Consider the following 12,228-nt stretch of genomic DNA (forward strand, 5'->3'; position numbering starts at 1 on the left):
TGATGATTGGCGTCATTTTGAAATCCAAGATGGCGGCTGGTAACAAAACACTTAAAACCACCATCAATATGGGTGGTTACCCCTCAGGTTTAAGAACAATTATTCACTAGTGGTCTATCCCCCATACGCTTGCTCATATGTCAGTGGCACCATAATTGCAAATGTGGCCACAGTCCCAGCTACAAATATATTTGAAATGAATTAATCATCAACAAAAAACAAAAAAAAATGAATGCACAATTAAAATACTTGTCTCTTAGACAGCCAGAATTCTATATTATATTCCAGCCGGTATGACTAAAGTCAAATGGAATTGTAGTGGCTCGGAGCTCGGGTAAGCTACAGTCTTGTTCAAATGTTCCGTATTGCTCGTTGTATCTGAAGTCAATAACCGAGATGACGTTGTTTCACCGGTGTTGACTATTGGAAGCCTCAGTTTGACATGACTGAATAGTTTCCTGAAAAAAATGTTATTATATATACGTTATACCACAACCGATCGTCTTAACCATACCTGAAGTCACCACGCAGATGCGAGGTCATCTAAACGCAACCAAGACAGGTGGAATATCGAAACAAGCCACGCGGCTCGCTACCAACGAGTTGCCGATCCACGAGGCAGCACGTTGAAGCCACGTGAACGGAATCGAACGACAGCAAGGAGTGCAGAGGCAGCAGAAATAATCTATAAAAAGTGGTAGAAATTAAATTAGTCTTATGGCGCTTTCGTTTGTTCTTGGTGCTACACAGGTGTAGTGCAAAAAAAGAGATAGACTGATTACACTAAGGTTTGAATGAGTGTAGCACCGACTACACTGGTGTAGTGCAGAGTCAAAAACGAAAACGCCATTAGTTTATCTTCCAGTGTATCCACAAGTAATAGTGAATAAATGTCGTTTCCACGCCCACGATAACAACTTATATTACATGCAAAACTGTTCTTATTTACTTACCAAATATTTTGAGGAGAAAAATTTCTTCAATTATTTATTTGTTTTCCGTTCGTTGGCAACAAAAAGTGCAACTCGATCATCATCTGCAAAACGAAACGCGTCAGATTTTTAATTTTTAGTTTGTGTAATTTTGCAACATTTTCCCTTTAGATAGATTTAATAGGTGTTTGAAACAAGACGACCTAAAATGCACGGAATAAATTCTTCGATGCCGCACGCCATATTCTTTAGATTCGGAGTCACAGGACCGAATCAATTTTGCAACCCTGGGGGTATTGATGACAATGCTTTAAATATACGATTCGATTAATAGAATTAAATTACAGGACTAGATTTAAAATAATAAATATCCTTACATATCCAACTGCTCCGGAAAACGATGCGAGGCTACCAAAATTTGTTTATATTTCTTTAACCGTATCCAGGCCTGCGTTGACGTTTTTCGTTTTCTCAGTTTTCTCAAACCACTCAAAAGAAATATCAAACTGGGACGTCATCAAGCGGTAAGTGCGGTCAAATCTGAAGGGACATGTGCCACTCATTATAAAAGTGTTAAATGTACCACTATTTGCTATAACTTGTTCGTACGATTTACGTTTTGCCTTTCTCAATAGAAAACTGCTCTGAAAACCGTCTTTTCAACGGAGACCCGGAGGCTCGAGTGACATATACCGTTCGATTCAGTCAGTCCGTCAATTCTCTGTGTGTATGTGACCACAATCTCACTCACTTTTCTCAGAGATGGCTGAACCGATTTTCATAAACTTAGTCTCAAATGAAACGTGCATCCTGTAGGCTGCTATCTGCTATCGAATTTATAATGGATCTGACTTCCGGTTCCGGAGTTACAGAAAGAGTATGAAGAGTACGATCACGCAGAAAATGTTGATTTTAAAAAATTCTGTAATGAATGTATAAAGGTGAAAACTTTTTCAAACTGGTGCCACATCTACTTAGATTTGTAGTACTAGGTCACTAACAGCCATTCAAAGTCTCTTTGGTCACATTGGCCACCATCGTCGGTTCCGGAAGCCCCGGCGGAAGTATCCAAATTTAGAATTACAGTCTCATTGGTTTTTCGGAGATTCGACCAAACTTGGTCTCAAATGAAAGGTGTTTTATCCCCGTAAATGGCTATTAAATTTCATCTCGATCCGATTTCCGATTCCAGAGTTATGGGTTGTGGGGTGCGGTCACTAAGCAAAATCTGTTTCAAATCGAATATTCTAGGGGAATTGTATTGACCATTAGAAGGTAGAAATTGAGCAGCTTCTAGTGCTGCGAGGGAAGCTCCTATCTTTATGAAAAAAGAATTCGTGTTTCTTAACATCACTGTTTTCAAGGAAAAATAGTTTTGAAACCCTACGTGCACTAGAAAAACTTTGGGAATGAAAGGGTTAAAAGCAATAGATAGATGATTTGAAAAAAGGAAGAGCGTCAGTACGATGATTTCCATTTCACCGAATGCTAGTTTACGAAATGGATGATTCTAGAAACATAGTTATTTTTAATGGTACTATCGAAGTACTTAGAAATATAGGGAAGATCTGATATTATCAGCCACCGATATTGTCTGTGCCTGATTCAGTCTACCCCCGATTTTGTCAGTGCATTGACCCCATTCTGTCACCTCTTGCATGAAAATTTGTTTGATGGGCTCTATCAAACAAGCCAAGTCAATCGTCTTAGATTTCAAAATGGCGCCAATCGTCGATTTTTGGCTTCTACTAATCAAAACCTTTCAAATCACAACCATATTGATAATGGTTTTTGATGTTTTGTGGTAACCGAACGCCGCCATCTTGGATTTCAAATGGCTCCAATCGTCAATTTTCGCCTTCTACTAATTACTACCATTCCAATGACACCCATATTGATGGTGGTTTACGGTGTTTTGTGATAACCGAAAGCGGCCATCTTGGTTTTCCAAATGGAACCAATCATCAATTTTCGCCTTCTTCTAATAACTACCTACCATTTTGGGTGTGATTTTCAGTGTTTTGTGGCAACCGGAAGCCGCCATCTTGGATTTCGGAATGGCACCAATCATTAATTTTTGCCTTCTACTAAACACTACATTTTAATTGACACCCATATTGATGATGGTTTTCAATATTTTGTAGTAACCGGAAGTCGCCATGATGGAACTCAAAATGGCGCCAATAGGGATCTTTAATTTGTAAAAATTATGTCAGTGTTTCATATGTACTGATAGCGGGTGTCCTCACGAGTACACTCATATCATTCTTAAACCTTAATTATTCTTTTCTGATTTTTCAATTTAGAAAAACCAAATTAAATTCAACCAACAAACTGACAGTTGTTCTACTAAATGACGTAACTGCAAATATCTCGTTCGCCTCATTGTCAACCGGGTCAGCACCCCACACGGCATGATCTGGTACTTTTGCAATCCGCTAGCAGCCTGCCATCCCAAGTTTCATCTGCAAACTATGGTAGATCTGATAAAGCAACCTATAGAGTTGTGCAAGTCGCATGGGTTTGGATGTGTTATTGTCTTAAAAGGAAACAAACTAAAACATGTTTTTTCAATAGTTTTTGGACTAAAATTGAAAAAGAACTGAGATATTAACTCACGGTACTAATATGCATCAGAAAATGCCTTAACCCGCACACCCCTAAAGATCCCTATTATCAATTTTTGCCATCTACTAATTACTACCTTGCAAATGACACCCATGCTGATGGTGGTTTTCAGTGTTTTGTGATAATCGGAATCCACCATCTTGGATTTTTAAATGGCTCCAATCATCATTTTTTGCCTTCTAATAAACACTACCTTTCAAATGGCACCTATATTAACGGTGGTTTTAAGTGTTTGGTTGTAACCATAAGCCGCCTTCTTGAATTTCAAAAAAACGCCTATCTTCAATTTACGTCATTCAGAAACCTCCCAACTGCCATTATCCAAAAGGAAATGTTACCCGAAAATTCAAAAAAAAAAATTTGAAAGTAAACGCAACACTTTTTGGTTCTAATCACCTACATTTTTTAGGTGTGCACACGCAGAAAAATAATTATTAAAGTCGAATAAAATGAGGGTTTTAACCCACAACAAGCAAATTGTTCAGTGTTCAATAAAAAATGTTTGTTAATTTAAATAAAACAATTGTTGAAATAACTCTGAATAATTTATTGGGTCAAACATGAAAAAAGTTGAATCAAAAAAATGTTTTATTGATCTCATCATAACAACAATCGAAACAAAAATACAAATTTGTTGTTTCAATAAGTCCGTTTGGTTGCTTTAAACAATACAAATATTTGTATCAATACATATCAAACATTGAAATGAAAAAAAAACTATTTTATCAATTCAAATTGTACATTTCGTTGTTTTAAATATAAGAAACGTTCAAAATAATGGTTTTGAAATGTTGAGTCAACACCAATTTTGTTGCAAAATGTAATTATATTTGTTGCAGGGCATATAATTTCAACCATCGCTCCTTCACCTGGTACATTCGCATCAACTTCAGTAGTAACAATCGGTATATTTTCCGTGACACTATCGAGTGTCTCCTGTTCATCTGCAGAATTCACTTATTCTGGGCCAATTTCAGTAGCATCTATAAGGACTATTTAAGCGTGAAAAAACATCGCCACTGTCGCTGTAGCCCGACGAATATCTCGTACTACTAGAACTGTGTCTTCTGCAGAGTTATTCTATAAAATGAAGTTGAAAGCAAGCAAGACTCTATGGATGCGATCGTCTCTGTTCTATTCTTTGATGCGTCGAAAAATCCAACAGCAGATTTTTCGTAGCATTCGTTGTACCTTCAAATGAATAAATTGTTCTCAACTCATTGCGCAAGACTAAATGATAAGTAACTTACCACTGAAGAATTTTGTTATGTTTAGAACCTTCGGCATAGCGACGGCCTACTCGCGTAAGACCATTACTTCTGCGGGATGCTTTTGCTCAGTTAGTTCCTCGGTCAAATGCTCGCTTGATATCGACTTCGAACGACTCAACGAATCCGGCAGTAATGCTAACTTGACCTTTGTTGCTATTGAATCCAACAAATCGCTGGAGAGTATATTTTCTTTGGGATTTTGTTTTCGATGTAACGCATCAAAAACAAATTACTTTCGATCGCTTCAGAATTCGATTGTTTGTCGCACGTGTAAACAACGTTCTTATTAGTTAGAACAAACTTTTATCTCTTTGTTTCAATCCAGCAAGGATTGTCGAACTAATACAGGAAGACTTTTGGAATCAATCAGACGCATGTTTATGCTTCAATCACTGATTTATTTGAAATAAACAATAATTTGGTTGATCTTCGAAAAACACAGATAACAAAACCTGTAAGATTAATGTAATAGATATTTTGGTTGATCCAACCCAAAAATCCATTTTAGTTTAATAAATTCCTTGATTTAAAATGAAAATTTTATCTTGATTAAAAGTGAAGAAATAATTTGTGGAATTAAACATAGATAATTCTTTTTCGTGCATTTAGTCACTTTTTCCCATCTTACGGTGACCGTCGTCACTCAAAATGATTATTGGAATCGCTCTGCCAGGTGACTTCTGTCACCTTGGGTGACTATAGTCACCTAAGTGACTGCGGTGATCGCTTTTTCGCTCTCACCTCACCAAACTAGGCGAGGTGACGCGTCATAACGGTGAGAAAACATTATTCTGTTTTTTAAATTTTAAACTTTTGTTTCATTAAACCTTTAGTAACATTGGAACCTTTGTTATTTTCAATCATTTGCTATATTCGACCTTTTATCATTCAACATTTCTCGAGTACTTTTTCAAATGGACGTAAGTAACATTGAGAGCCTCTCTTTGTTTACTTTCTCTTTCGTTTATTACGACGTCATTACAACACTTTGTACTAATTTTCCAGTACATATCGAAAGCCGACGGTTTTTACTACAATATTATGCAAAGAGTAGAGTAGTAAATGTTGAAATGGCCGAGTAATGAACAGAAGAGAAAGACCTCAAAGAGAATCTCATTGTTACTTACGTCCATTTGAAAAAGTACTCGAGATTTCGTCGCATCTTTTAGAATTACCCCGTTTACTAAATTCACACCGCTTGAGGTTTTTGCCTGCTTTTGATCAATAGACTCGAATTAGAATTGTTGCATCCTGGAACATTTGGCATATAATTGCCAAACTGTATCGCTTTGTAGCTGCTATTGTTACTCATTACTTTAACCTGCGTGTGTCAGGGGCAACAAATGTCAATCTAATGGGCCCATCATATGTAAGAACGAGAAAATATTTAATCACCGCTAGCCGCTGCCATTGCCCTCTAGTAGTTATATTCTATTTTAACTCTAGCGATATGCATTTCAGACATTTCCAAAAAATATGAATCATCAACGTCCCATCATGAGTTCAATGTGTCTTTCGAGGTCCGATCGGGTTTCGGAATGATGCGGTGGCCGCTATTTAAGTACTATGAGCAACTCAACATGAACCCACAAGCAAAAAATAAACAACGTTTCAGTACTCACCGACTCATGTTTTAGATCCAGCGCTAATTGCTTTATCCTAAGTTTCTAGGCTGAAATAAATTAATCATTAATTTTAGTTGAAATTATTGCATTATGCATTATAATTACCATTCTTTTCCAGAGCCACTTCATGCAATTTGATTCACAACAATAACAATGGCTGTCAAAAACATTACCTACTACTTTGTTTGAAATGGACTACCCAAAATATAAGTACAAAGCGATGAACTTGAATTTGAGTAGACGTCATTATTCAATTCCTACCCAACACGAAGTTCACAGCGACCAACTCAAATTATGGGTAATCGCCATGTTCAAATTTCTACCTAATTTTGGGTTGCCCATGTATAAACTTTCCAGTGAGCAAATTTAACCCAAAAAATAGGTAACTTTGATTTTCAGTGTAACCAGTAACTTCAGCCGGAAAATGAGTCGGATTACTTGCTGGTTCCAATAAGTACTCCGGCTCCAGTGACACAATCGATTCTAATTAGAAGGACTTGTGCCACTGGAGCCGGAATACGAACCAAAACCAAAATTCCGGTTCGTTTTCCTGCTGAACTCAATTGGGTACCAACTAATTAGGCAGTCCATGAGACGTTTGTTTGACAATTCAGCGGTGGGTTTTGTCAACAAGATTGTTTTGCTCTACTCCTGCGACAGAAAAACTCGTCCGACAAACATATTTCGTTAGTCCGATTCGTTTGATATTAGATCGAATCAACGATATTGCCGAACTCATGGATTGCTTAATTGCTGAAAATAATGTAATATTTATCCATATCCAGGTCAAAGCTACTGTGAGTGTGTTAATAATCACCTAATTTAGGTAGAGTGATTTACTTCTACGTTCGCGCACTTTTCAGGTTTTCTAATGGCGTTTTTGCTTGAAGCGAAACTGAGTCAGTTTTAACCCCAACTGCTGTCAAAATGTATGAACTGACAGCGGTTGGGGTTAGAACCTGACTCAGTTTCGGGGTCAAGCAAAAACGCCATAAGTAAATTGTGGAATTTCTACCTGTTTTATGGTACTACGCTAGTACTTATTTATTAGGTACATTCAGTTTACCGTGTGCCTAGTTCCCAAAGTCGTGATGTGCTTTTCTACGTTGCTTGGCAATTCTGTTACGTTTTACAGCTTGTTGTCAGTAAATCCGGAGACAGGTTTGTACAATAAATTTAACAAAATCCATCTCATCGATTCTCTAGCCAATTTTATCTGTTCTTTTCATTCGCAGATATGGAATCGTATAACACCGCGGGAGCAACTTCCTCGTCCAACGGCCAGTATGGTAAAATCTGTTCCATGAGTGATTGAAAGATTGGCAAAAAATTTATTTCGTCAAAAACTGCCTTGCTCAAAACCGTCTAAAACTACCTGTTTTGGTAGATCATGAAGATACGCTTACCGATCGTCGTACAGGTTATCGTTTTACATTCAACGACAATAGACAGTGTTCAACATGGTCACCGGCAAATTGTCATTAGTGCTTATTCATCCTCCTGTACATGATATGCATATTAGTAGGCAACCCCTCGGGAATCCAAGTACCTTAAGAAACTGGAAGTATTGCTGAGCAAACAGGAAGCAAATCGTTCCTGTATTCTTAGTAAGAATAAGTATTACAAGAAACCTATTATGTTGAGTGATCAGTAACTATTGTCATTTATCGCGGATGAAACCGCGTAACAGCCAAGGCAATGCAACCAGCACAAAGTTGCGTTTACCTATGACAAGGCATTACTCGTTAATCTGCTAATCTTGACGGTCTCGTTGGTCCTATACTACATTGCGACATGCATGATTGATACTGCTCATCAGCAAACGAAGAGGGAGTACAACGGAAGCATTAAGTTGAAAATCTACCTGCCCAGTTCATCAACTGCCACACTACGAAATTCTACATTACTTACTTGAAGGGAAAGTTGATCGTCTAGCCGTCTACAACCGGACATTGACATGACAGGAAGAATGTAGACCTGGTTGATTTTTCGGAATTGTACATCCCGCCAGCTAAATTATGATAATTAATTTCGGATTTTGTTGGTGCGCGAAGACGTTTTCGGATCTTATTATTAGCATTTCGGTTGAGAATTTGCCGATCCGAACAATATAAATAGCGGTGTTATCACATTAATATGTTAATTCATTTTCGTTTCAGATATGGTGATACTGGACAACGGCAATGCGCAAAGTGTACTGTTCACCTACACACCCCATTAACCCATTTCAGATGGTAGTACATCGTAAATAACATTGTTAAAAACTAATGTGTTAGTTTGTACTAATTATTACATCCGAGATATCTCTAATTAACTTTAGTATTATTATAGTAATTATTTTATTTCAAACAAATAAATGTATCAAATTAAAATCCATTTTTAATTTTGCTTTGATATATTATTGTTATTCTAGGAGTACAAAGTTTACATTTTAAATATATTTACTTTTAATAAGAGAAAATTCCTAATCACAATGTTTTAACTTTGAAAATTAAAGGAACGATTCCATTCAGAATGAAGGTTTGCGAAAACTTAAAAAGAAAGTAAACTCGTCTTAAATTTTATGTGCTGGAATCGCACTATCGGAAATACTATTTAGTATTTACTAATCGAATATACTATACTAGTTAATTGAAAGGTTTTCTAGTTTAAGGCCAAATTTATGTCAAATACCAAGTGCATTGCAAAGTTATGATTACAATATGCTGAAACGAAATATGTGTTGCGACTAAAAATTAATTGAGAACAGTAGTTCTTTCTTCAAAAAGTTATAGTTTTATCGTGTTTTTCTTTCGTACAATTAAATAAAATATACTCTTTTATTGTATTGTATATTTGTTGGGGCTTTAACCTGGTTGGTCATTCGCCCATACTCTCTTATTTTTTATTACATGCATTTTTTATAAATATATGGTAGTCAAGATATAGTATTGTATTTCTTTACTAATGATACCAAATCGTTTAGCTTTACATTTTGGCTATATTCTAAAATTTATCTTCACGAAGAATGGGACGAGTCAAATTAACAGTGCCGCAGATGATGATCATGATATCATCGATATTACCCACAGTTTGTGAATCCACGATATCCTTAAGGATTGAAAATATTTTTAGGCGTTGCATGATCCTCTCAACATGTATTCTCGCCTTGTCTATTGCTTCGTTCGTAACTGCTTCTGATGCTGTGAGCTTGTTATTACGCATAAATGGTGGGATGTGTAATTTTATTCCTATCATTGACAACTCATTTTCTATGGTGAAACCTTTGTCAACCATAACTTCGTCCACATGAGGATGTAATGAAGCGATAAGATTTTCTTGATTAAATATAAATTTATCCGATGCCTTTCCAGAATATGCTTTACTACAAAAGGTGATAAGTCCCGCTGGACTAACTCCAATCAGAATCTTAATCGTGCGTCTTGACTTGTATTGAGAATAAGTAGCTAAACGACAATTGAGACACTTCAAGGTGGCCAAAGGTATCTCGGTACACTCTAGCACAATGGAAACGTTAGCAAATTTTCCTTTGAAGCAATGAGGTATATTCTGCCTTATTTCTTCTTTTTCAGGCATGTAAACAAATGGAGAGAGAATTTGAGCTAATATTTGCACCATATAATTAAAATATTTAGCTACGGTTGAAGTGTGAGTCTTGAAGAGAATTCCCATGCAACAAATGACAAGTTTTGCTTAAGCTTTGCAAAAACTAAAATTACTCTGTCTGTGCAGTGCATGCTGAATTTGTTTGGATAGACTGAGTCTTCGAGTTTTTTTGAAGCCAAACACAGTTCTTGTAACATATCAAACGAAGGTAGACCGGTCCACGTATTCAAATCATCGGCACTCTCAAGGAGATCAGCAAACTTAAACTGTTCTTTTCTCTTTCTTTTGTGGGATATTACCATATCATTATTGGTAGGTACTTGCAAGTTCTGAGTGCAGGTCATGTTGCCTAAATTATCGTATGATCCTTCTGAATTACTCAGCTTCTGTATAAATTTAGTGTCCGTGTGATCATATGATTCAAGGTAACGTACATCTACAACATTTACAAATGTAGATGAAGAATCCAATGTAGGATCATTATCGATGTATGGAGTCGTCCCGGCGGACCCTGCGCTTTGAGCAATTTCTTTTGCTACAACATCAAATCGAGGAACTGCTCGACGGTATGAAATACGTGGTTTGTTGTACGGATTACGCTTAGATAGTTCGTCGATGACAGGCAAGTTTCTAGACGGTTTTGTGTTGCTTTTTAAGCGTTTTCCACCGGTAAGCAGAAAATATTGTTTAACGGTCTCGATTTTCGATTAATGAGTCTCTGTTTAATGAGTCTTTCAAACTAAAATTATTATCTAAAGTTTCATTTACCTGGTATATAATCACACTTCGTAAAATGGTTGCTGCATACTTTCGAGCTTTTCGTCAAATGTTTTAGTCGTAGAATTTTCTTCCATTCAGAGATACTCTTTGGGCATTTTGGTATACTATGTAATGTTACTGTATCATTAGCACGTGATTTACAGCCTGTTACAGTGCACATTCGATATCTTACAGATCTTGGTAAGCTCATGCAGTATGTATGATCACTGATGAGAATGTTCCCATCGGTACAGTGATTATATTTCCGAGGATGGCTTATTTGTCGTTTAACTTTAATCCATGGAACTGCTTTTGGTCGTAAGAACAGCGATTGCACTAAACATTAGACATGAAATTAAAAAAAAATGAAATAAAAGGAAATATTAAAAGAGCATACCTGTTTTAAAATCGCGCTCTCGAAAATGCTTCTCGCATATTTTCATATTCAATGTATTGTGGTCGTCGTTCATCAGGAAAACGTCCTTCCAAAGATGTAGAAGATTTGACTTCTTTGAGGATGGGAATCGAGTTAGATTCTTGCGCGTTTGTGTCCGACATCCCAAGACGCAGCAGCTACTTTTAGCCTTTATTCTTGTTCGCGATTCCGGTATGTTAACGGATGGAACAGCCCATGATTTCAATTTTTTATTCGAATCTGAAGTGAATAGTTATCCTCAGTTTAAAATATTGATCTGATTGCTATATGAAAACTTACAGTATATGAAATCACTTTTCTTGAAATGAGCCCGACATATTCTTTCCTCTCGCGATCCAGACAATTTCATAAATTTACACCATCTCGAAAAGGTTTTGCTTGATTTAGGAGGAACGGGAAATGTTGAGGCGGCCGCGGTGCTTCTCAAACATTCCGGAACTACACATTTCAGCTTGTAGCTCTACGAATATTAGCAAAATTCACTATGTTTTTCACGATTTTCCAACGATATTTACTCACCATCTTATAAAACAATAGTTTTCCTCTGTTTTCGTTAACAATTATCAACAAATCAATCGGTGATATGTTGTTTAAAAGTTATTTTCTTACCTATGTTTACAGAAAATATATGCACTATGACAGAAAAGAAGGAAATCAGCAACACTTTGCTTCCAGTGTTGTAATCATATTGTAACTGTACTTCCATAAACCCCTACATCAGTTGTAAACAGTGATGTGATTGGTGGACCCCTCAAATAAATAGAAAGAGTATAAGATTAATAGCATAACCGAACGCGCGTGTTTGATTTGTACATCTCGAAACATGGTGTCAGAAGTGGGGTCTTTTTCAAATTCACTATTTTTGTATGTTTTGGATTGTGTGATTGATCGGTCGTTCGAGTTTTCGTAGTTCCGTCGCAGTTCACGGACGGTATAGTGTTGAATATCACGGTCGAAAGTGAAGTGCGAGA

The 12,228-nt window shown here is 36.7% G+C and overlaps 2 long non-coding RNA genes across 2 annotated transcripts; one reads left to right on the plus strand and one right to left on the minus strand.

The window, feature by feature from the left end:
* Positions 1–631: 631 nt before the first annotated feature.
* LOC131677784 (uncharacterized) lies at positions 632–6,823 on the minus strand. Its single transcript, XR_009303424.1, has 4 exons — positions 6,562–6,823; positions 6,454–6,503; positions 954–1,036; positions 632–685 (listed from the first exon to the last, which is right to left on the minus strand). It is a non-coding gene; the product is annotated as an uncharacterized LOC131677784 (long non-coding RNA).
* A 760-nt stretch (positions 6,824–7,583) lies between these two features.
* LOC131676319 (uncharacterized) lies at positions 7,584–8,754 on the plus strand. The gene is made up of 3 exons (XR_009303119.1): positions 7,584–7,617; positions 7,692–7,745; positions 8,616–8,754. It is a non-coding gene; the product is annotated as an uncharacterized LOC131676319 (long non-coding RNA).
* Positions 8,755–12,228: the final 3,474 nt, after the last annotated feature.

Source organism: Topomyia yanbarensis, chromosome 1 (genome assembly GCF_030247195.1).
Source record: "Topomyia yanbarensis strain Yona2022 chromosome 1, ASM3024719v1, whole genome shotgun sequence".
NCBI lineage: Eukaryota > Metazoa > Arthropoda > Insecta > Diptera > Culicidae > Topomyia > Topomyia yanbarensis.